This window comes from Stegodyphus dumicola, chromosome 6 (genome assembly GCF_044657685.1).
Source record: "Stegodyphus dumicola isolate Sdum_Otavi_A_Nest chromosome 6, ASM4465768v1".
Classification (NCBI taxonomy): domain Eukaryota; kingdom Metazoa; phylum Arthropoda; class Arachnida; order Araneae; family Eresidae; genus Stegodyphus; species Stegodyphus dumicola.
In genome coordinates this window covers 35983006-36007711 of record NC_140773.1, presented here as the reverse complement: position 1 = coordinate 36007711, position 24706 = coordinate 35983006, and the positions used below count along the sequence as shown (strand labels likewise).

The 24706-nt window shown below is 30.4% G+C and overlaps 1 protein-coding gene across 1 annotated transcript in view; it reads right to left on the bottom strand.

Annotated features, from left to right (window-relative positions):
- Window positions 1-377: 377 nt before the first annotated feature.
- The window catches only part of LOC118182172 (protein turtle-like), a 553469-nt gene continuing 529140 nt past the window's right edge, over window positions 378-24706 (bottom strand). The window contains exons 13-14 of the mRNA XM_085818215.1: window positions 2863-2998; window positions 378-524 (exon numbers count right to left, since the gene is read on the bottom strand). The gene's annotated coding sequence lies outside the window, so the exon portion shown is untranslated. The remainder of the gene's footprint in view (window positions 525-2862; window positions 2999-24706) is intronic.

Sequence of the window (24706 nt, the reverse complement as noted above, 5' to 3'; positions counted from 1 at the left end):
AATATTTCATTGATAAAGTCAGTTTCTTCTATTTCCCATTAAATGAAATGAGACAACAGTTAGAAAAATCTGAGGTTATTTTTCCTGAATTTTTACATTATTCAAAAGTGTATTCGGCTTACTGAATTAATGCATTACATTATGTTGTGCCCCAAAACTATTACGCATAAATGGTATTGAGGTAAATAGAATAAATGAAATTTTGTGCTAGCTCTGACATTAAATTTATAATTAAATTTCACAATGATGTAAAATAATTATTTTTTAATTACAGTTTTCCTGGTTACGAAATAATTTTTGGTGTTCCATCAAATGCATGCAGAAAAAAATAATGTTGCCTTATTTAGGAAAGAAAAAAAAGTTTAAAGAAACAAGCGTTAAAATATTCAATAATTTTATTTATACAATCATTTGAAAAATGAAATTTACAAATTGAAGGCACTTCTCTCTTTTTCCCAGTTCAATCCCATATTCTTATTTGAAATTCTGAATTTTCCATAAGTATTTTCGTAAGTATCAAATATCTGAAAATATAATATGCATTATAATTTCACATAGCATTTCAAAGAATTCAAGCCCAAAAAATAGCAATTCAAATTTTCTGCTAAAATTCTTTTGTTTAAAAGTTTTCTTAGATCTGATTAAAAATCGTAACACTTTCAATAATATTCCAAACACAAATTAATATCTTTTCTCGCAACCTTCTCACAGCATTATGTTTATTATGAAACTATATATTTATTCTCTTTAACATTCTTGATTATTATAAAATGATACTTTTTTCATAATTTACCATAACTATTCATCAAATTTTAACTGACAAACCCAATAGTTAAACAAAAGTTAAGAAAATTTGAGACAGATACAAACATGGAAATTTTGTTATGAATGTAAGTTCCTTGGTAATCACTATTTGGTCTTCATATTTCATATATAAATCTCATGGTAATATAAATAAAATATTATTTGTAGAAATACAGAAGAATGCATTGCACATATATTCATGTGATGGATATTAATAAAATGTTTATTCTGTGTAATTATTTTTAGAGTAAAACGTTTTATCATGCCATGATTTTCATCATACTTATGATTGGGTGTATTACATATAGTTAAACTATTGAAAATGTGAGATTGAAACTAATATATAGTACAAGGCAATATAAAGCAGATAAAAATTTCAATATTATTATTGTCATTCATTTACAGCAGCCTCTTTCTTTGGACAGTAACCGACTTTAAAAACCCGCAGTTTCCCGTCTACTGTCTGCCGAGAAAAGAAAAACTACCTACCTGTTGAAGTTTCGAGAAGAGGTTTAGGAATCACTTTGCCTCTTTTCTTATAATAATTAGTAATTAGTGTCTCTACATCCAAAGTTGTGGAAATATGTTGAAATAAGACAATATTACTGGGCAGAATCGTGAGATAGCTGAATCATATTTTTAAAGGATAATTACAAGATGAAAAAACGTTCATACATTATTTTCCATGTAATTTTGCCATTCCAAGAATTTTTTCATGTTGAATCAGTAATGCTGAAAAGGTCGCATTTGAAAATAAAAGCCATTTTATGTATGTAAATGTCTGGTACAGTTAGAATATTGATGACTAACTTGACGAAGTTATTATCCTGTCCAATGCCTAAGAGGCCAATTTGAGTTTAACGTGGATTACTGTACCTATGTTATTGGCGAAGTGATATATGGCATGTACTAATCCACCTGCAAAAGCTTCTGTGCTTAGTTTGCTATGCAGATTACTTAATTTCTGTTTTAACTTTTAAAAGAGTAAAGTTTTGTAAACTGAAAGAATGAAGATTTCCACGAATTTTATTTCCGCTAAAATCTTTACATCTTTCGGCCACTGTGGCTTGATACATTGCCATGGTAAAGCAATAAATTTTATGAGTTCCGTTCCTCAGAGGAAATATACAGTTTTAATGTATGACAGAAATTGATTCATTACTGTTTCTTATAGAAAAATGCATGAGAATTTGGTTTACTTCATCACAGCATTCATCAACTAGAATAAATTAAATCAGCCCATGGCTTCAGTAGTTTGGTGTAACGGTATATGCGTAATTTATCATGGGAAAATAGTTTAACTAAATTATCTATCTTTAGATACATATTTTGTTACATACTTTCAGCGCAATATCTGTCTTTTCTTCAGATGGCATTCTAAAAACAATCAGAATAGGTAACAAAAGTAAATAAATAATTTCTATATCAACAGTCAGGATTTACAGATTTAGTTTCTTAACAGTAAAAGTGTCTTAGAAGAAACGGATTTAAGGATTAATTCTAACATTTTATGCGACAAATATTCAAAAATGATTTTCTATAAGTTTCGATCATTAAGAGGATTTTGAGATTCATGCTGACATACGTTAAATACGTCTCCCAACTTTCTTGTCTCTCAGTATTTTCTCAGAAAAGGCTTTGAGAGGAATCATATCCGTGCTTTCCCATCAGAATTTATAGAGAGCCAGAAACCCACTCACTACTAGCAGATAACACAATTACCAAGTCAGTTTTCAAGCTTATGAACACCACGAAAAAGAAAAGCAAGCCAAGATATTAAGTGTTACTTTATATGCAAAAACACGTGAAAGGATAGAAAACATATATAGAGTTTGAAGCTTGTAAGGTGTTTGAAGGGTAACATTTGTTTTCATTCCACGTACGCCTTCTTTTTTAGGAAATAGTATGCTCCCCATTTGTTGGCCCTAGTCTAGAATAAAAATCGTAAATAATAGCTAACGTATGTAGGAGAAGAAGATTTCATGTCACGTAATTCTGAGTTTTCATTCCAATCTGAAAGGTTTGATATTGAATTTACAAGTTAATAATACTACTTACAAGTATAACATATGGCATAAACGCCATGCTGATATTTTACGTCACAGATCCTACATCCTTCAGACACAGTTTTTCTCGCCTTCTCCAATATATCACACTTGGTATAAAATGAACAATACTGACCCGCATATGATACCTAGAAATATGAAAAAACATTATCTGCTTTAATAGACCTGAGTTAAAGCAAATAATTATATTTAAAAGAATTAACTTAGTATAAAATGAACAATACTGCCCAGCATATGATACCTAGAAATATGAAATATGAAAAAAAATATGTACTTCAATAGACCTGAGTTAAAGCATATAATTATATTTAAAAGAATTAGTATAAAATGAACAATACTGCCCAGCATATGATACCTAGAAATATGAAAAAAATTGTCTACTTTAATATACCTGAGTAAAAGCAAATAATTATATTTAAAAGAATTAACTTAGTATAAAATGAACAATACTGCCCAGCATATGATACCTAGAAATATGAAATATGAAAAAAAATATGTACTTCAATAGACCTGAGTTAAAGCATATAATTATATTTAAAAGAATTAGTATAAAATGAACAATACTGCCCAGCATATGATACCTAGAAATATGAAAAAAATTGTCTACTTTAATATACCTGAGTAAAAGCAAATAATTATATTTAAAAGAATTAACTTAGTATAAAATGAACAATACTGCCCAGCATATGATACCTAGAAATATGAAAAAAAATATGTACTTCAATAGACCTGAGTTAAAGCATATAATTATATTTAAAAGAATTAACTTAGTATAAAATGAACAATACTGCCCAGCATATGATACTTAGAAATATGAAAAAAATTGTCTACTTTAATATACCTGAGTAAAAGCAAATAATTATATTTAAAAGAATTAACTTAGTATAAAATGAACAATACTGCCTAGCATATGATACCTAGAAATATGAAAAAAAATATGTACTTCAATAGACCTGAGTTAAAGCATATAATTATATTTAAAAGAATTAACTTAGTATAAAATGAACAATACTGACCAGCATATGATACCTAGAAATATGAAAATTTATATATTTGTAACAGACCTGAGTTAAAGCAAATAATTATATTTAAAAGAATTAACTTAGTATAAACTGAACAATACTGACTAGCCTATGATACCTAGAAATATGAAAAAAATATCTACTTTAATAGACCTGAGTTAGAGCAAATAATTATATTTAAAAGAAATAACTTAGTATAAAATGAACAATACTGCCCAGCATATGATACCTAGAAATATGAAAAAATATTATGTACTTTAATAGACCTGAGTTAAAGCAAATAAATATATTTAAAAGAATTAACTTAGTATAAAATGAACAATACTGACCAGCATATGATACCTAGAAATATGAAAAAATATCTATTTGTAATAGACGTGAATTAAAGCAAATAATTATATTTAAAAGAATTCTTTATAAAGAATGCATACGTCAGTAATTATACAAACCTGTAATTTATTGCACAAATGTACCTGTTTGTCTTAAGGAAGAAAAATAAATACTATAGTTTATTGAAGTTTTCCTAATATATGTTTATTTACTTATAGAGTCCCTCACTTTTATTCCATTAAACTTAGTGTTGATGAGCCTGGTGAACGGCTAAGCGAATAATCACTTAAGTCCAGAACTGAAACTTAAACTGAAGATGGGTTAATTACCCTTTATTCACCCCAAATAAAGATTCACAATCGGCCCCTTTCTCAGGGCGTACAGAAGAGCCTCCACTTGGGTTTAAACTCAAAATGTAAGCAATAAGAACAAACTGATGACTAACTAAAGAGATTTAGCCGAAGCTAATACAATTCTAAACTAGTTTCCAGTAATGTTAAGTTAGCCAGAGAACTATCAAAGAGCACGCAATACGGTCGAGCGTGGTAACAGCTTACAGAGACGTAGTTCAAAGGCTAACGCGCCCTATTCAGGAATCCTAGCTGTCTCTGGCGAAGTCAGTTGAACTTAAATACTATTCTACTTCTCATTCGCATTTCACGAGATTGTAAAATACATTCGGGTAAGGAGTTGTAAGGTGAAGCTTGGATAGGAAAGATGCAATAACTTTAAATAACTGTTATAAAATTTAAATATAACTTACATACTAATAAAAGATTATTTACTTAAGAAAGATGTTCAAAAATGTGCCAGAAGATGTATTTCCATAATTATTGATTAGTAAATTCTACAGTGTTTCAAAAAATGAGGTGGTTAACTTTATGAAAAACATTTTTAAAAATGCGAATTACTGTATGTTTGGGATGAATACTGCCACATATAAGAAAAATTTAAACCAGAGAAATATTCTTTAGGTTTTAATGAGTTAAATTAAAACATTTAATATTTTTACATGAAAAATTCGCAAAGGCATGAGTAATTAACATTTTTATGGGCCAATTAAATATTTAATAATAAGTGAGATTTTTTTATACTCAATTATTAATTCCAAAAGCGAGAGACTTCTGTATTTTAGTTGTTTCTTAAAACTAATCGGAAAAAGCGAAGCTTAATCGGTAATAGGCGTTAAATGGTGATTTGAGTCTACAAATTCATTTACTAATATTTTTTCAAACTTTGCACATAACTGCAAGAACAGTTTTGCATGTAATTTGACAGATCATAATTATTTGTATAATTGGAAATTTTGCTTTGCAGGAATTGGGCAAAAGTTGTATTTTTATATTTGCCGGTTATTCCAAGGTGTTGGTATTATTTTATTGAAATTCTGTATTTTATTTTAAGAATTCTGAAACTGAAAATGTTTATTTAGAATAATTATTTAAAGAAATAAAATCTGTAAAAATTTGCTTCCATCATCCTGTGTATAACTATGCTTTATATAAATATTCATACAGAATGTTTGAAATATTTATTGAGAAATATTGTATATTGAAGAGGAAACCTTCAGCATCAAAAACGAGCGGCTGGAGGTTTGTAGTTTTTTTTTAAATGTTTCTTGTAATTCTTGAATTATTTTGGCAGCAAGAACGGAAAAATGACTTTGAATCAATAGATTTCCATCCCAATACTTCCATCAATTTTGCAAGTCCGGAAACTAAAGATATAGAAGTTTTAGTTTTTTATCAATTTAAATTACACCGAATACATTATCGAGTGAAATTTTATTTTGGCAAAGTAGTCTGAACGTTTATTTGATTTTATAGAATTATCACCATCCACAACGAATAAACGGCTTAAAAAAATTCAATACCTTATTTCAAGAAAACAGCTAACTAGAAGTATATACCTTGGTGAAAATACAGAGCATAGCTCAACTTACATGTACACACTTGTGTGTGAATGTATGAATATGTGTGCAAAGTAAAATTTTGATTTGATATTAATTTTCGATAGGTTTTTATATCTTGCTCTTAATTTTATGTCCTCGGTCTTTCATTCCCGAAACAGAGCATGTTTAGAATTTATTGACGAGCATCATACATTGATTAACTGGTTAATAAAAGACATATGCTCATCAGTTCTTTATTAATGGGTTAATCATGAACATAACGCATCAGACCTTGATTAATTGACAAGTTAGATTACTGATATCATCATTCTATGATTAATCACAACTCTGCAGGAAAATCTTAAGCAACCCATTTAATTTCGCCTTTTTGATCGAGCAAATCATTTAGTGTCTTGGTTTCAGGCAAAATCTCGGCTGTACACTTACAACATACTATATTGTAAGCTATAAAATAGGCATGCTCCTTGTTACGCACTTCAGCAGTATATAAATTATTATCGTTAACTAAATAACGTAGCTTTAAAAAATAAATTTAAATTCTATATAACTAAAGACTGAAATTTATACTTTCTACAACTCCGCAATCATGTACGCAAAATAATAGAAACTAAGTCCATTATACCCAGGCCTAGGAATGGACGATTTTAAGAAATCCCCCAAATCATTCTGCAGTTTCTCATAATTTTACATTCCTTTCATGAAAATAAGGAATGTAAGCGTTAGGGGGTCTTTGAAAGAAAGGTGGACCTAGGAATCTATACTATTATATTTTGAAAATGGATAGAACCAGACTCGAAAACATTACTCATGTGAAGAAAAAAATAAATTAGAATAAATGTTTGATTACAATTTTACTTACTTTATTGACTGCTAAACGTTAATTGTCGAAATCTGGGTTCTCTGAAGCTAAGTATCTAAACAACTACATGTTACTGTTTTTTGTAAAGCAATATACGTATTAATATACGTATATTGCTCAATATTTATCTTCCATTTTATTAATTAATTACTGGGTAACATTTATTTACATTTAAAATACTTCGATGTTAAACGGAAATACACGAAATATTTAAGGATATTAAAATAATATTTAAATTTCTTACAATTTTCCTCTATTTTAATTTCCAGATCTTTGCTTCTCAAGAATTTTAATTTAACTGAATTCTCAGCAGAGCCTAAACATTTATACGGAGTTGCGTTTCCAAATATCAAAGAACATGAAAATATTAAAAGAAATTTCTGCAGCAATATAGTTTAAAATGCTGTGCGTTAAAATGTGTTAAATTTAATTAAAGCAGCTCTTAATTAAAAAAACTATTCATTCTTCATAAAACTTGCAGCATTCAGCACATTCATAAATGACTAATATAATATATTAAAGTGTTACTGAGCTACTCGTAGTTGTTATCATTAGCATATTTCTTGTAGGATAGGAACAACTCCATTGCCTAGCACTAGCTAACGCTTACTGAGCAAAGGTAAAACACCGACAGACAAATGCAAGGATTTAATCACATCACGCAGCATATGCTAATTGTATTAATTTAATGCACATACGCGTGGATTATTAAAATTTGTGGTTATTAATATATTAATTTACTTAGTTTTCAACCTGTATGTTGCAAATGTAGTCTTTTTGTTAATTTATAACGCAACTTTCACGCAGCATGCCCATAATCTCGCTGTATATGAAAAGCATTCTTCTAAATAAATGAGGTACAAAAATTTTATTTCCAACAAAATATTTGCATCTAAGGCTCGCTATTCAGGCAAAGATTCGTCAGTTACATTAAGCCATAAGAAAGTTAATTTTATAAATGACTGCTTTAAAGCATAACTGTTGTAAATTAACCTTGGGCAATTTTCAGGAAACGGAACATTAATTAAAAATATGATAAAAAATAATTCAAATAATAATTCAACTTAAAATTACACTAGTAAAATTGTATTCATCATTAAAAGGGCAAGTAGAACAATAATCCTGAAAGTTTTAAAATGCAAACAATGACGATGTACATTTTTGTAAATATTTGTGCATAGATTGATTTTTGTATCTTTGTTTTCTTATTTATCTGTTTAGTTCTAATTTATCTGTTTAGTTCAAATTAATAAAGAAAAATCTGATGTGTACACCAAATGACTTCCTTATACGGAATTTTAAATTATACGCATTTTTTCTTCCATTTCATTTAAACATATTGGATTGAATTAAATCTACTTCGCCGACAGCGCATAAACAACAATAGAATAAATGCATTCTTTAAACTTCACTCTATTTGTTTACCATACCGACACTCTGGCGCTAGGTTCACTTAATAGTATTATATTTCGTTCATATTCTAACACATAATGCACAAAATTTATATCATTTAAAGAATTATCTACTCGTTGCCACATGTTCTATTCAAATTCTATAATAAAGCTAGAACGATGTATAAAAGAAATTAAAGAAAACAAAAAAGAAACAGTTTTTCACAGACGATTGAGTATTTCTCATTTAATTAATTCAGTTCTCACTTCGCGAGAAGGTAAAAATACATAAAAACTCAAAATATCTGTATTAAAAATTATGAAGTAAATCTCAAACATTTATTTCCTCGAAAAAATTTCAGAAAGGATTAAGCATGATTTAATTCTCAATAATAAATGAAGGCGTTATCTTTGTTGCGAAGCTACGTTTCACTAGATTGGCAATAAATCCACTACTCTGCTGTTTCAAATGTAAAGAAGCAATGGCCGCCATCAGAAAATTATTAGGCTTATCGGCACTTGAACAACATTAAAATTGTTGATAATTCTAAAACTATTGCATACAAATTTACTAAAGGCCTAAAAACCTTAACCGGAAGAAAAGAACAACATAATTTAATCATTTTTAAAGCAAAAAATGCACAACTTACAAGAATAAAGAAACTGAGATCACTGAACCGGTTAACATAGTGGATATATATATACATATATTTATATACGTTTGGTCAGGTCGATTGCAACCAAAATGCGAGTTGTTTTACAAGCATATAAGAGCTTACGTACGTACGTACGTACATACGTTCGTACAGACGCCACAAAAAATTCTCTTCAGAATTCATTTTACAGCAGTTTTATAATTTTTTTGGAGGAAAAGAGTCTTTTATTTTGTCCTTACGTACAGATATTACGCAAAACCATCGTTAAATTGCATTCGAAAGCGGTCAAAATGGATATTTTCGTTGAAATATGCTGCCTGAATCATTTCGCGATCAGAATACTTCCTTTCTACTAAAAGTTTTTACTAAGTAAAAAAAAGATTATTGATTTAAAATAAAAATTTCATATTTATTTTATTTAATACTGAATTTGTGTGCACTTAGCATGTTTGTACATGTTTATTTCCTTTATTATATTGTAGATCTTTTAATTATCTGTCGACTAACTAGAAATATGAGCAGAAATTATCTCGTCGGTCTTAGCAGCAGGAGAGTCTTCTGGAAATTTTAGGAAACGCATTTTCGAAGCCTTGCTAGTGATTTTTCTCGAAGCTTCTCGAAACGTTTATCCTCTCTTTAAAACATATCTATAAATATATGACAGTGAGAGTTGTGGGTCAACTTAGATTCTTGTCTGTTCTACATAACTGAGCTTTCTTCTTGGTAATTTTTGCTTTTAAACGTCAAGTTATTTTCGTGAATTGCAATATGCCTCGCATGTTAAAAACATTTCGCCTTAACTAGCACAGAAGGGCTATTAATTTCGTTTTGGCATTTTGCGTTGATTCACTAGAAACATCGAAGCACATTTTAAATTGTTGCCACCAAATATTGGAGCCCTGTTTTATATTTAAAGAAATTAAATAATGAAGAATCTGCATAAATGTTTGTATGTTCCTTACTTTGTGATAAAAGAGCCATAAGATTTTGAATAACGTACGTCTCCATCCGAATATGGGCACCTGAAAGCCTAAATTTGGATTTTGGAATTTGTTTTATTATCTATTTCATATTTTGTAATGCATTTCTGAGTTTTTGATTAAAAATCTCAACGATTTCAAAGCAAGCAATGGCAGCATTGTACGGAAATAAAAATATTTTTATCTCCACAGCGCGAGACTGTGTATCGGAAATTCTAAAGATCTGCTCTTTTAAATATTTTGTGATATTGCTGTTGAATTGAATTTTATGGTTTAAGTGGGAAGAACATGATATGTAATAAAGAAAGGTAATACACGAAACGTTAAAGAAACGTCCCTTTGTGCGTAATAGCGTAATATAAAATCTGAAACTTTTCAGATTTTTGTTTCCCTTTAGCGTTAATTATAGTTTTATATCTTACCGTAAGAGCTGATATATATTTGAGAAAAGTTGCAAAGTCTTCCTGTTCATCTGATTTAGTTATTTAAGAGGATTTCCCTACGAAACCTGATACGCAATAGTATAAAGAAGAAATATAATTCAGAGAGAGAAACGTGTGTCGTTTTTTAGACAAATGTCATTTTGCGCTCGGTTCGATATCGCATAGGCTGTTATAATGGTGCTAAACTTAAGAAGCTTTACCTCGCTACAGAGTTAATATTATGAGGTAACAAAATTAATTTAAATTCAGGATAAATTATGTTGCGTTGTCTAATGGAATCCATTTAGCTTTCAGCCATCATAATTGAAGTTCCATCAGTAGCATTTTACAGTCAAATAACAGTTATTATCTGAGATACATTTATGGAAATTTAGCTTTTTTCCGCTTCGCTGCCAACATCTGATATCCCTATACTACGCCACCGCTGCCTCGACTTCCTTGAAGTTCGCAAAACTAGTTTATATTAGAAAGAAAACACACACTACAAAGTTCGCAAAACTAGCTTACATTTCAAGATGATATACTTCGGTACATAGTGTATCGTATATTTTCAGAACAGCAAGTAATTCTCAAGCAACATGCCAAAGTTTGGACATGAAATTATGGCGTAAAATCCGCATGCTGTATGACAAGGCAAAAGTACAGGACAGCCATTGCAGACAATGTATGTCGATCTGGAGTTTTGAGAGCAGATGTCGACTGGTTGCCGTGTTGCCACACATTTATATAAATCAATCTAAAATGCTGAACTTCATTTTTCATTAATTATTTTTATTAATGAATCACCGCAGTTGTTTGTTGCTTTAAAAAGTGACATAATGTCTGGCTAAGTATAATATGTCATCTGCTATTAAAATTAGAAAATCTGAGTGTTATTTAATACCATAACTAGAAGATGAATATGTTTAAGGTAGTAAAATCTATTCTTAAAGTAAAGATTTTAACATGAAACTGAAAAAAAAATAAATATTATTGTACAATTATTCTCTATGTGTAGTATAGAAATTAAACTCTAACTAGTTGTGCAATTTAAAATATTGTCACAGTAGACTTGGGAATATTAAAATTTTGCTTAAAGCTTAAATCAGATCTTCAGACAGAACCCAGCTAAGGTTTTAATTCAGAAACTCTTCAGATACATGCAAAATATTTATAAGTATACAGAACATATGTTAGTTGATAATGCTGCATTGAAATTCACTACTTAAAATATTCATGATGTCAGAGAACATGTTTTAGGGAATTTTAAAAATATTATTTCCTACTTGTTTAAACTGTAGTCTTTCTTCAGAAAATGCATCAAAGTCAGATTTCAGAATCATAAAAAATTCAGAATTATAAAAATTCAAATTATAAAAAATAAATATGATGCATTTTAAACCAGTTATTTACTCAGAGAGTTAAAATTCAGAATTATAAAAAATAAATATGACGCATTTTAAACCAGTTATTTACTCAGAAAGCACTGCAAAACGTTTGAGAATCTGAAAGATAAATTTTAAATTCGAAGTTAAATTTAAAGATAAATTTTAAGTTAAAGAAAATTTAAAGGTAAATTTTAAGGTAAAGATAATTCAAAAATATTTTTTTTTTTTTTTTTTTTTGAGAAAAACAAGAAAAATAGATGGGGTCATGAGAATTACAAGACTAACATTTTCAAGACATTAAGTTAAATACGATTATAAAATTATTATTACGAATATATTTGTAATTGAAAAGTTTAAAACTTATTCCCAAGTTGAGCTTCTTTTAATTTTCAAGGAAAGTACATTCTGTTAATATACGTACACTCTACAATAAATGTTTGAAGACAATTTTTAAAATTTCTTTGGAAGTTTGTGAACTTATATATTGTACATAGCATGTACGGAAAAATAGATTTATTTATTCATTACATAGTGCTGTAAATATATTTACAAATAAAATAAACTAACTAGTGTTCCAAAACACTTCGCTTTTCTGCGCATTTCCCTAAAGCTTGTTTCAAGACAAAAAAAAAAAAAAAAACCTGAATAACGAAATGTTTCCAAAATAGCAGACAGTTATTTTCATATTCGCAAGGAAAGAAAAAAAAACATTTGTTTCGTACACGGTGAATATTTGGAAAGCAGAAAACTATATTAGGACATGCAAAATGCTTCAATTCTATTTCCCTGAATTGAAAATAAAAGCGGCGCTTTCAGAAACGCAATTTTTGCCTTTACAAAATAAAATAACATTTACTGGCAAAAGTTTGGGATAAAGAAGAAAGCAAAAGAAAAGAACCGATAAAATGGAGATCATTTTCTGTATTTCGAGTAAAATCGAAACAGTTGGTTGAGAGACTAGAAAACTTCAGAAATCGAGGTGACCTATGGGAGTTTTTGAAAGAATTGCAGCTAAAAAGAAATAGAGTGCCGCAGATTATCGGAACAAATTTAAATATGAACCTTTAAAACATTTATAAATTTTATCATTTCTTAAAGTTCTTACTTACATTATCGAATTCTGATAATGCAGAGAAGTCCATATCATAATAAAAAATGATGCTACTTTCTCCGAAGCGAAAGCTATTACTCTGAATTGCGTTCGATACATGTATAGTATTGGTCTTCAAACTTTGTAGAACTTAGAGATCCATAAAATTATTATTGTTTCTGAATGGAATGCCTACAGTTTTCAAAAAAGTAAAAGCAAAATAGAATCATTGAAACTTTATAAATTCTGAGTGTTTTATGTTAAATACGAAGAGAAAATCATTATTTCATACTGAATTTACTCATAAAATATGTTTACTTTATATTGTTTATGGTGGTAATTACAATAAAAATATATCATTTAATTAATTATTTTAGATGATTAGCTTTCCTATCCCCTTGGTATTAAAAATGATTAGGAAATTTGATTTTGATTAGTGGAACTCCTAAAGATTATTCAAAAAATTAAAGGGGAGCTTTAGTTTTTTGATTCAAATATTGCATTCAAATATTGGTAAGTGAATTTTAATTAAATAAAGGATTATGAGCTTTTAAAATGTCGAATCAAACACATACTCATGTAATATACTGTATTACTGTTAGTTAATTTTTAATAAATTCTGTCTAGTAGTTAATTTGAATTTAATTAATATAATTTATTTAATTTGCTACGAAATGAGTTAAATATTGTTTGAAAGCTCATTAAGTCTTCTGGATTATAATTTAAGCCAATATTTAAACCGAATTAATTTAAATTTTCAGTTATCTTAACTTCAACCGCTTGAATTAATACATGGAATGAATATAAACATAAACCTTCATTTTAGGATTACCTAACACATCTTATGCATCTGTTTTAATTATCTTAATTAATGCTTAACTTAATAATGTAAAACTCCGCTTCTTTTAAAGTTCATGCTTCTAACGTTTAGTGAATAATTTAACGAAATATGCTTAGGCTGTAAAATCTTCTTAAAGTGATTCAGATTTCTGCGTTGATCTTACTTTTTGAATTGTAAGCCCGATTTTACAGTAATAATTATTAAGATAATTTTTCAAAGTTTTTCTTAATTTAAATTAAATAATCCAGTACGTACTTGGAATTTCTCTTTGCTATGAGTGAATAGTGATAAATATTTCAGTGATTACTCCTTCTGACTGGCCAAATATTTCAGAATTCGCATTAAATATAGTAATTGTTTTGAAGTAAAGACCAGTTTTCCTTAGTTTGCGTCTCAGTTCTGCATGAGTAAAGGCCAATTGATTCTTAGCAACATTCCAGCAGCACTTGTTACAGCAACAGCACCTGACTTAAATTAAGATAAAAACTCGTAAAGGATCATTCTGTCAAGCAGATATTGGCAAATTTATTCTCAATAAAATTAAATCCATTCGAAACAACTTAAACGATGTTTCGGGCCGTTCTCTTTAGCATGAAAACAACTGGCTTATGTTCTGAAACATTTTTACCATTACTGATATCGTTGACGCATTTGTGCTCAGTGGCCGAACCATCCGATGATTGGATAAATACCAAGTGGATAAATGGTACGACAGATGAATACCGATAGTTCGATTTGGGTGCAGATCCCCTAAAATGGGCTGGCTTCGTGGGATTTTTCATAGTTTACCCATGTGTAAGGACCACAAACCATTTCTCTTTGGAAAATCCTTCACGAAGGTAACCTTCTCCTTGCAGTTATTCATCGGAGCAGTTATTTGCTTTAATCAACCAAACAACCTATGTATTTTTACAAGGCTCTATAGTGCGCTGGCTCCTTGGGATCTGGTATTATTTTCTTCAAAACGTTTTAGGCGGATTTGATTAAAATGTAGGTTTCACGCGAGATACCAAACTACAGTTCGAGAGATATGGTCAAAAACACCGTACTGATTGTCCTTGCACTTCTGCAATTCGAGAATTTACAGCAGGAGGCAAAAATTTTATTAGCTTGAGGGACGTTCTAAAGTTTCAGAACAGTATTTAGCTCATATCTGCGGAACTTCATTTCCTCTTCCAGTCAAACTCACAATTACGCTTTTGTTATAGATGCACAAAATTAGCACATCCAAAAGCTGATCACCATCGAATGACAGTGCCTGCCAAAAAATTGAATCTTTGATAACTCTTGAAGAAAAAAGGTATTGTTAATAAATTGGAAAGTGTATATACGTTACAGATGAAAACTGCTGCGTTTGTCATTGAAGTTACTATGGAAATTCGTTCTAATTTTCATAACTGTGCTCATTTTTAATATCTGAAACCATTTGCTTAACTTTCAAGCAAAAACCATAATTTGCTGATCAAATTCAATTTAACTTTAACCATAAGCATTTCAGAGCTAGTTAAAATTTTATAATTTTATATTACTCATATATGATTCCAGTTTCTGAGTAAGTGTTCCAACGAATTTAATATTTCTTTTATTTTTTTCTTTTTTAATCAAAGCATATTCACATCACCTTAAAAAATTTAGCAAACTATCATTAAACCATATATATATAATAATAATGTTTGGTTTCATAATTTTTATTTAGTCCGCAAATTTTGTAAAGAAGAATTTAAGTTTTTAAGTTATAATAATTCTGCAACTCAAGAGCATCTTTCTGGATAGAGGAGCCTTTTTGGAGGAATATCGAGGTCTAGCAAAATGAAATTTTCGTAAGGTAAATGGAAGTTATATAATAAGTTATACTCGAAAATGATGCAAGAGCGATGTTTCCAGACTAAAACCTTTCGTATACTGATGTACTAAGTTAAAGTTCAGCGAAAAAATGAAATTTTAATTCGCGAAAGTGTGTGGTTTAATTTCTTTTAGATTGCAAACTGTTTGTGGTATTATCTTAAGCTAAGAAATGTTCAAAATTGCAGAACTGAGTTACTAAAAAGAGATGGTACTAAATAAAGACTTTCATTTCATGACAACAAAGTTAACACTTTATAAGGTATTTTCTCTCTCCTTTCTGAATGCTTTCGTAGTGTAACGGTAGCATACTCGGCGCGTATTCGATAAGTCCAGGTTCGAGTCTCGGCGAGAACATTGCTCATTTTTCATGCTTCGGGCTTCAGAACAACCTAACGTCTCTACAGTGGATCCCAAACTAAAAGGTTGTGGATGATGATTCTTCACCACCAGGGTTTCGCGATTGGTCATCTAATCTCCAGTCACCCTTTAAAAGGGGGAGTATATAGGGTATTTTCTCCTTTCTGCATGCCTTCGTGGTGTAAGGACAGCACACTTGGCGCGTATTCGACAGATCCAGGGTTCGAGTCCCAGGGACAGCACTGCACATTTTTTGTATCTCCTGCTTCAAAAAAAAAAAAAAAAAAAAAAAAAAACTCTACAATTAACAAAATATGCTTTTAAATATGCACTTCAGACGTTTCGTTTGAAGGTCAAAACGTATAGAACGTATGGTTTACATGTTATTATGCGTTTATTTGGTTGCCCGCCCTGGCAACATAATTTCTTTGATTATTCGCTATAATGGTTGCCTAATGAAGAAAGTTCGAAACATCAGTGGGTTTTGAAACTTTATTTTGTATGGATGTAGAAAATTGATAGCAAAATGAATAAATAAATAAAGGAAACAAATTCATACAATTGTGTAAATACCAGTATGTTTTAATTCACCTTTTCCAAAGTAAGTATTAGAAATAGAATAACTGTTTTAGTAAGTTACTAACGAGGGGTAAAATGAGTCAACCAACGTTAAAGACTTGACAATAATTTATATTTTAAATTCAGTTTTTTCTTTTCATTTTTTGTAGTTGAAATAGAAGATCAGAACAAGCAATACATCTCACTATTTATAGTAGAAACTTCTGATGTGTGATATCATCCGAGAAAACATGAACAATGGAGCAAAAAAGAAAGCATAACAGCTTCTCACTCTATTCCCAGATGATCATCCTTCCAGAAATGACATCTTTCGATGTTGTTTGACTTGCTGGTCGAATGACAGTCTGTGTTCTTGGCATGATATGGCCTTTGGGTACCAGGTTCTTGTAAATATTTCTTTCTTTGTTTTACTCAGGAAGTCTAGTAACATCTGAGCTCTTTCGTTGAAAAGAATAAATTCAATAGGATAGATAATTTTTATCCAGTGCAACTGAGTTTGAAATACAAAAATTATCAATATGATCGTATTTTTAGCAGGTTTTACTGATGTAATTTGTAAAAATACTTGTAATACAACTTATATATACAAACTTATACAACTTATATATACTTATAAGTATACTTGTAATGTAATTGTACGATAAATATGTTTGTAATACACGATAAAAATAATTCGAATTTTATGTGTTATGCCATACAAAAAGGAATATAGAAATCTCTAACTACTGTCTCTATCCAAATTTAAAAAAAAATCATTTAAGAAGTAAAGGGTTTTGCATCTAAAAGTCAAATCAATTATTTTGCAAATTAATAAATTAAAATCTTAGGTTATAACTTTCGATTCAAATCGGTATTGTAAAAATGTATTGTGTCCAACTTAGAATCATATTGTAATAATAATGAGTTGCTTAAAACTATACTTTAGGGAATATTTAAGAAATAAAGCTATCAGTAGCATTACTCAAAAGGACATTGTAATAATAAGTTGCTTAAACCCAGCCTTCAAGGAATACACAAGGCGTTTGAAAACTAAAGGAATGCATTTTAAGGGTTTTTAGAATAAACTGAAGCAAACACATTCCATCGTAGAATATAAGATCCCACGTTGAACGGTTAGGCGCTGAAGAGCGGATTCTATTTTTCCAATCAATCTTTTGGAATGCAAAGACTCAGGGTCGAACAACCATGCGTATAAAAACAGTGTTTTTCGAGTGTACCATTTTTATTCTTTTTGTATTCACTTTATTTCTGTGCTTACATTTTGGATATTTTCACGTATTTTATTCGTATCTGCTTTCTGATTATGGTTTGGCTTATCTTCTAAATCGATGACTGTTATATTCAAAATTTTTAATTCATATGTTGTGCTATAAAAAGATTTCTCCCAAACTATCCAACGATTCAACGATCCCTGGAGTCTCTGAAACTATCTAAATAACGTTCTGGTAAAAATTACACCTAGATGGTACTATATCTTTACCTCTTTCTTCTACCATTCTCTCTGAAATCCTTAACTCCATACTTAATTATGTCATGTATCTTCAGTGACCGTATTTTCACTGATCCACATACTTGTGCTCCGCGAAATATTTACAGGTAAATTGTCCGGTTCATGATTCATACGCCATCATCAGTGACCTTGCAGTGGATTGGTAAAAGAATGCGGGGAAGGTGGACACCCCAATCGGATTTTGGGCAGTAAATGATAATGAGTGCAGGGGCACGGAAGCACCCTCTGGTATCTATCCGTTTAATGTGTGACTATAATTTCAAAAATGAAAAATATTTGCTTTGGTTTGTTCTTTCACCTCTTAAAATTTTATTTTAAACACCCAAACTCCTGGCGTAAATAATGCAAAATAAAGGTGTATACATAGCACATAAATAATAATAAAACACAAAAATTTATTTCATTATAGATTGTTTGCTCTACTGACTTTATCTGCAACAGCTAGAACTTAACAATAAAATGTATAGGACGATAAATATTTCATAAATTCACGGATCAGTGGAAAGAGTGAAATTCGACTGTAAGAAAGTGGAAAGAGTGAAAAATGGTTAAGAATACATCTAACCAGGTATTCTAAGCCATTTTTTACTATCTAATTAATATTTATGCTAATCTAAAGAGATATTCTAATCTAAGGTAAAGATTAGAATACCTCTAATCTCTATCCTAAACTTCAGCGTGTTTTTTAAAAATGTTTTGCAAAATTATGAACCTCTCCTATTAAAATTAACAACAAGAAATTTCCGTTTCAAATAACAAGATTTTATTAAAAGATTTTTTTTTAAAAAGATGTTTCACTTTTTACACTTACATTTACCTCGATGTATAAGTTCCGCAAGAAATTACCCTTGTCTCATTACACTTGTACATATTGACTAAATAATTTCAGACTCGTACATATGAGGTAAACAGAGAGTATGTACAAAAAAGACTTCAATCAGTAATTTTTGCGAAACGTTTCTTCAAATATTGACATTAGAATACACCAGGTAACCTGCGCTACATTCGTTATGTAAGAAATTCGAACAAAGTATACATTGGTACACAATAAATATTTTCTTTATTAAACATTATTCATATACCCACATATTAATTTGAAACTGGAAGTAACCAATAAATAAAATAGAAAAAGAAACAATAAAAAAATCGTTTAAATATCACTTTATAACCTGCATGCATGTCATTTTTAAACTCTAATGAGAAAAAAATTGCATTAAACTATTTTTGGAAACTTGTTTTTGAATATCCCTCAAGTCACTTTGACCTTCGGAAAGCGTTTTTTTTTTTTTTTTTTTTTTTTTCTTGCGGTTTTTTTTCCGGTCGATCATTTTTGTGATGCATTTTTTTTTTTTGTGCAAGAAATGGAGGGGAATTCTTCCGTCTAAAAATTGTCTAGAGACATTCTATTATATTAAACCCGAATTACCTAGCTTGTTTGCTTCAAATTTTTCATGCAGCTGGGAGATTAAAAATTGGTTTCCGAAAATGGTTGATCTCAAACATCTTCAATTTCTTTTAACGTGCTGGAAGATAAACCATTAACTGGTTATCATCTCTTTACCATTTATCATTCGTTGCATATGCGCGTTCACCGAGCGCTCAATAAGCGTTCTTCGAACTCTTGCGCATTTACCACAAGTTTCCCAAACCCGGTCGTTAGTAGGAATGGTTCTATTGTCTGCTTCGTATTTCGATCCAGTGTTATTTAAAATATATATTTTACTATGATACCGATAAAAGTATTTTAATCGTTTACACTCAGAAAGCTTTATGCTTAGATATAAAAGTATTATTAAGGAATAATTTCATGCCCTAGCCGTATGTTTCACCAGAATAAAAATCACATACGTTTCGGCCTAGTAATAAACCTTCCTCTCCTTAAGAGCACACTTGTAGCCGAATGGATAGAACTGTTGACTACAGGCAATTCAATCCAGGATCAAATTCTGACAAAAATTCACGTTGCATAAAGTTTTCATAGCTTTGCCATATTAAGGTCAATACGAGCGTATTTCCCTTAGAAAGTCCCCCACGACGCATTTGTTTTCTTTAACTAAGCAGCCATCGATTCTTTGACGTAATTAAAAGAAACAAATCTTCCCTCAGGATGGTGCTCCTATAAAATATATAACGCAAAATGCCCCCCCCCAAATAGCCCTTCTGGGCTAACACCCATTGGGTTAAAAAAACTCTTCTTACGTATTGAACCAACAGTGGAACATTCAGAGAATTCTAATATTACTTTATTTCCGTTTTATTATGTTTTTAATTTCTACTCTGAAATCTGTAGGAAACGAGAAAAATCAACATCCAACATAATGTTTTATACTGCATTAAGTTACGATTGCTAGAGCATTTCGACAGAAATCTTAGATAAATCTTCGAAGATTCGAGGAAATTGTGGCTGTTGATGCTTCTACTACTTAGCTGAAATAAATTAGTGTTGTTTCAGCAAAGGATATGTTTGAACTCGGAAATATTGGGTAACGAAAGGAAACCTGGATCTTTTCCAGAGTGGAACTAGTTGATGCACTGAGAGAAAATACGACAGGATTCACCAAAATAAATACAGCTGCAATTTTCTGGAAAACATATATTTGATTGGAGATGTAATCTCTTAAATCTCACACATACTTAGTCCTTCAAGAAATGAAAATGAGTAAGAAACAATTTTAGCATTTGTTTAGAACGATATATATTCATTCTTCGAATGCTACAATATGTCAACGTATATTGAATGAAATTCTAAAATTATGGTTTTAAATATGTATGTATATTGCTCTTTCAGATTAAAACATGCTGAAATATAATTTTGCATAACATTCATCATATAGAACATACGATAAAAATCAAAATCGTAAAAAACAACCTTATATTTAGCGTAGGTATAATGAAACACTCAATCGATTTCGAGGGCAGCTAAAGGTCCCTCCTCATCAGGAGAAAGAAATACATAGAAAGAAAAAAATTAGGAGAAGGAGTCACAGAAACACGTAGTGCTTATCAGCACTGCACGTGGTTATAACTAGATTTTTAATCAGAGTTGCACTGGCCGCCTACTTTTACTGAGCCAGGCTGTCTGATCAAGCATAAAGAAATATTAGCGAAGTTAAAATAGGGAGCGAGGGGCAAATGCACATTACGCTCAAAATCTGAACTTCAAATAATGGATGAGGAGGGACCTTTAGCTGCCCTCGAAATCGATTGAGTGTTTCATTATACCTACGCTAAATATAAGGTTGTTTTTTACGATTTTGATTGTCACATTAGCGTGTTTCTCTTCTAGTCTATACGATAAAAAGTTTAATATTGTTCCTAATTTTGTATATATGCAAATAATTTTAGTAAAACTGTATGTGAAGCTGTAATACCTTTTTTGTGTTATAAGGTATTTGTCCCACGTTCTTAGTATGCCTTCGTGGTGTAGTGGTCAGCACGCTTGACACGTATTCGAGAGATCCCTGGTTCGGATCCCGGCGAGGACATTGCTAATTTTTCATGCCTTTTGTTTATAAAATACCTAATGTCTCTACAGTGGCACCCGAACTAAAAAAAGGTGGTGGATGATGATTCTCCACCACCAGGATTTGGTGACTGGGTTCCCCAGTCGCCTTTTAAGGGGTGTTGGAACCCTAAAATCTTCAAAAAGTTGTGATTTCGGATTTTTCCATTTTCAAATTCTCTACACGTTTATCTTTCTAAAAATACCATTATTTAATCTCTATGAAAATTAGAACTGTAAAAAAATCTAGTTTTAATTTGTCATCTACTGCTTTGATCAATGAGGATTTTTACATAAAAACGCGTTTTTCTCGAAACGTGATTTTTTTATACTCGATGTACCTTTTCTCAGGAACTACTGCTCACAGGTATCTAAACTTTTTATGGCTTATTTATTAGGTTCCCTAATATTTACTGAAATGAGCTTTTTGTAATATACTTAGGAAAAAAAAAATAATTTTTTTTGTGTGAGAAAAGTGCTAAATTTTACTATGTCTAACAAAATATTATGTAATTTACTTTAAAATTCAAAATGTTTCAAAAGCTCATTTCAGTACAATTAGATAGGTATACTTTAATTACAGAAAAAATTTCAAGCTTGTATCTACAGCAGATTTTGAGAAAAGGTACATCGAATATGGCCAATTTAACATTGTCGGTACAGGGGTTTCTGATACCCCTTAAAAGCGGCAATATATAAGGTAAATCTCCCGCCTTCTTAGCATGCCCTCGCGGTATAGTGGCCAGCACACTCGGCGCGTATTCGAGAGGTCCGTAATTTGAGTCCCGGTGAGGGCACTGTTCATTTTTCATCTCTCCTGCTCCGAAATAACCTAATAGCTCTTCAGTATAATGTAACATGAAAATTTATAGCAGCAAAACTTTGCTGGAAATGTAAAAATACAGGGTCAAGTCTATTTAACATTGTGTAAATGACTATCTCGCCAAATTGGCAAGATATCGCCAAGATGGCGATAGTTTTGGCAATTTATTTTTATCTCCCAATTTGGCGAGAAATCATTAAAAGTAGCTAAAATTAGCAACCATTTGCCGCCATTTTGTTCCGGTCCTTGTATAACTGTAATAAATGTAATTGATCGCTGTATGTAACTGTAATTGTATCCCGCCTTCATATGCCTTCCAGTAATTTCGAAAAGTGGAAAGTGGTAGAGATTTTCCGGCGGTTGGGGAAAATTATATAATACTAGAGAGAGGATGTATATACGTATTTTTGAGTTGTTTAGTTCAGCGGGAGTTCGGAGTACTGAGAGATCTCCGTAGCACCTTTGTTACTTTAGAGACGCTTTGCATTGCATTGTGTTTAACGTTCATAGTGCTGATGGTGCTCTGTGATACTGAGAAGAGCTGTACAAATATTTTTGTAGAAATTTCCAGAACTCGGAAACGTTTCTCTGGTAAAATAAATTTTAACAAGCTATCATCGGTTCCGTGTGTATTCAATACATTACATACCCGTACACACACAACAATACTGACTTAAACGAGGCCTAACTGTTTGATAATTATGAAAATATTACGTATTTTCTTTCGTTTATTAGCATTTTGCAATTTCTTGGTAATATGTGCATAAATTACGGTTCATAATGATAATAGGCAAATATAATTTTCCTTAACATTCATTAAGAGTACGTACGATAAAAGAGCTTAATGTTGATTTTAAATGATGTTTAATTATTAAATAATTATAAAATAACGTAACGTGTATTTTCTTTTATTTATTAGCATTTCGAGATTTCTTGGTAATATATGTATAAATTACGGATGAAAGTAATAATACGTGCATAAATCAGGAGATATAATATGTTTTACAGGAGCGTTTGGCAGAAATATTAAAAATAGTTTTCACACTTCTTAAAAAACGCAAAACGCAAAACTGTGATAATTTAAAAATTATTATAATTAAAATTACAATATACATATTTTAGTATACATATTGATTATATTAAACACAGGTAAATTATACTAAATTCGATTCAGTTTATCATAAACCGACATTCTGTTTTCATTCGTGTAACCCAACAATTTTTTTCTATAAGTCTAGTCTCAAAGAATAGGAGAAAATAATTATATTAAACTTCATACAAGGCTTTAAAAGTTTTCATGTTCTTCATCAAAGGTTATTCATATTGTCACAAATTCATTTAAACTTATTTCCTCGAATTTCATTAGAGACATATTTCTCATTCAATTAATTCAGTTCTCTCTTCGCCGCAAGGCAAAAATACATAAAAACTCAAAACATCTTCGTTAAAAATTGAAAAATATAGAAAAAATAGAACATCAAATACATTTTAAACAATTTTCACCATTAAAATTAGAGTTTTACGCAAAAGCAATCATTTCGACCGACGGACGAGAATACACAATTTTCTGTGCACAAAATTCAAAATTAACTTTTGGTCCCACTAGGCAAAAAGACACTCAAGTTGGTCCACAAACTGACGTAATTCACTATTCTACTAAAGGTTTCAAATGTAAACAAATTGGGGTCTCATTAGGCTTAACAACACTTCAAAATTGCTGACAATTCTACAACTATTACATGTAGATCAGCTAAAGGAATAAAAACCTTAACCGGAGTATAAGAACAACATAATTCAATGACTTTTAAAACAAAAAAATGCACAATTTAGCATCATATAAGAATAAAAAACTGATCTCACAAAGCCGGGTAACAGTCTGAGTATATATATATATATAGTTCGGTGCGGACGATTGCAAGCCAAAAGGTGCACAACTACATGTTACACCAGTACAACACCAATACTACACCAGTTACTAGATGCAAGAATAGGGCTTTCTCAAGTTAGCATAGTTGTTTAATGACCGCATACTAACAAACGTAGATACAATAAAAAATCACTGAACTGTTTTACATGATACTCTTGTTATAATACAGTGACATAACTGAGACACTATTACAATGTCTCCTTCAGACACATCGTTAAGTCCTGTGTAAATCTATGTTGCTCTTTTTTTATTCCACTAACAATTAAACTGTTTTACTGCATATTGAAGCAAAAATATAGTCAAAGTTAGAAAAAATAAGTTTCTTTAAGAGACTAAAGAAAGCACGGTTTTGACTGCATTTTACATCATCTCTGAACTCCGACTTTCTGCTCTTTCTCCAAA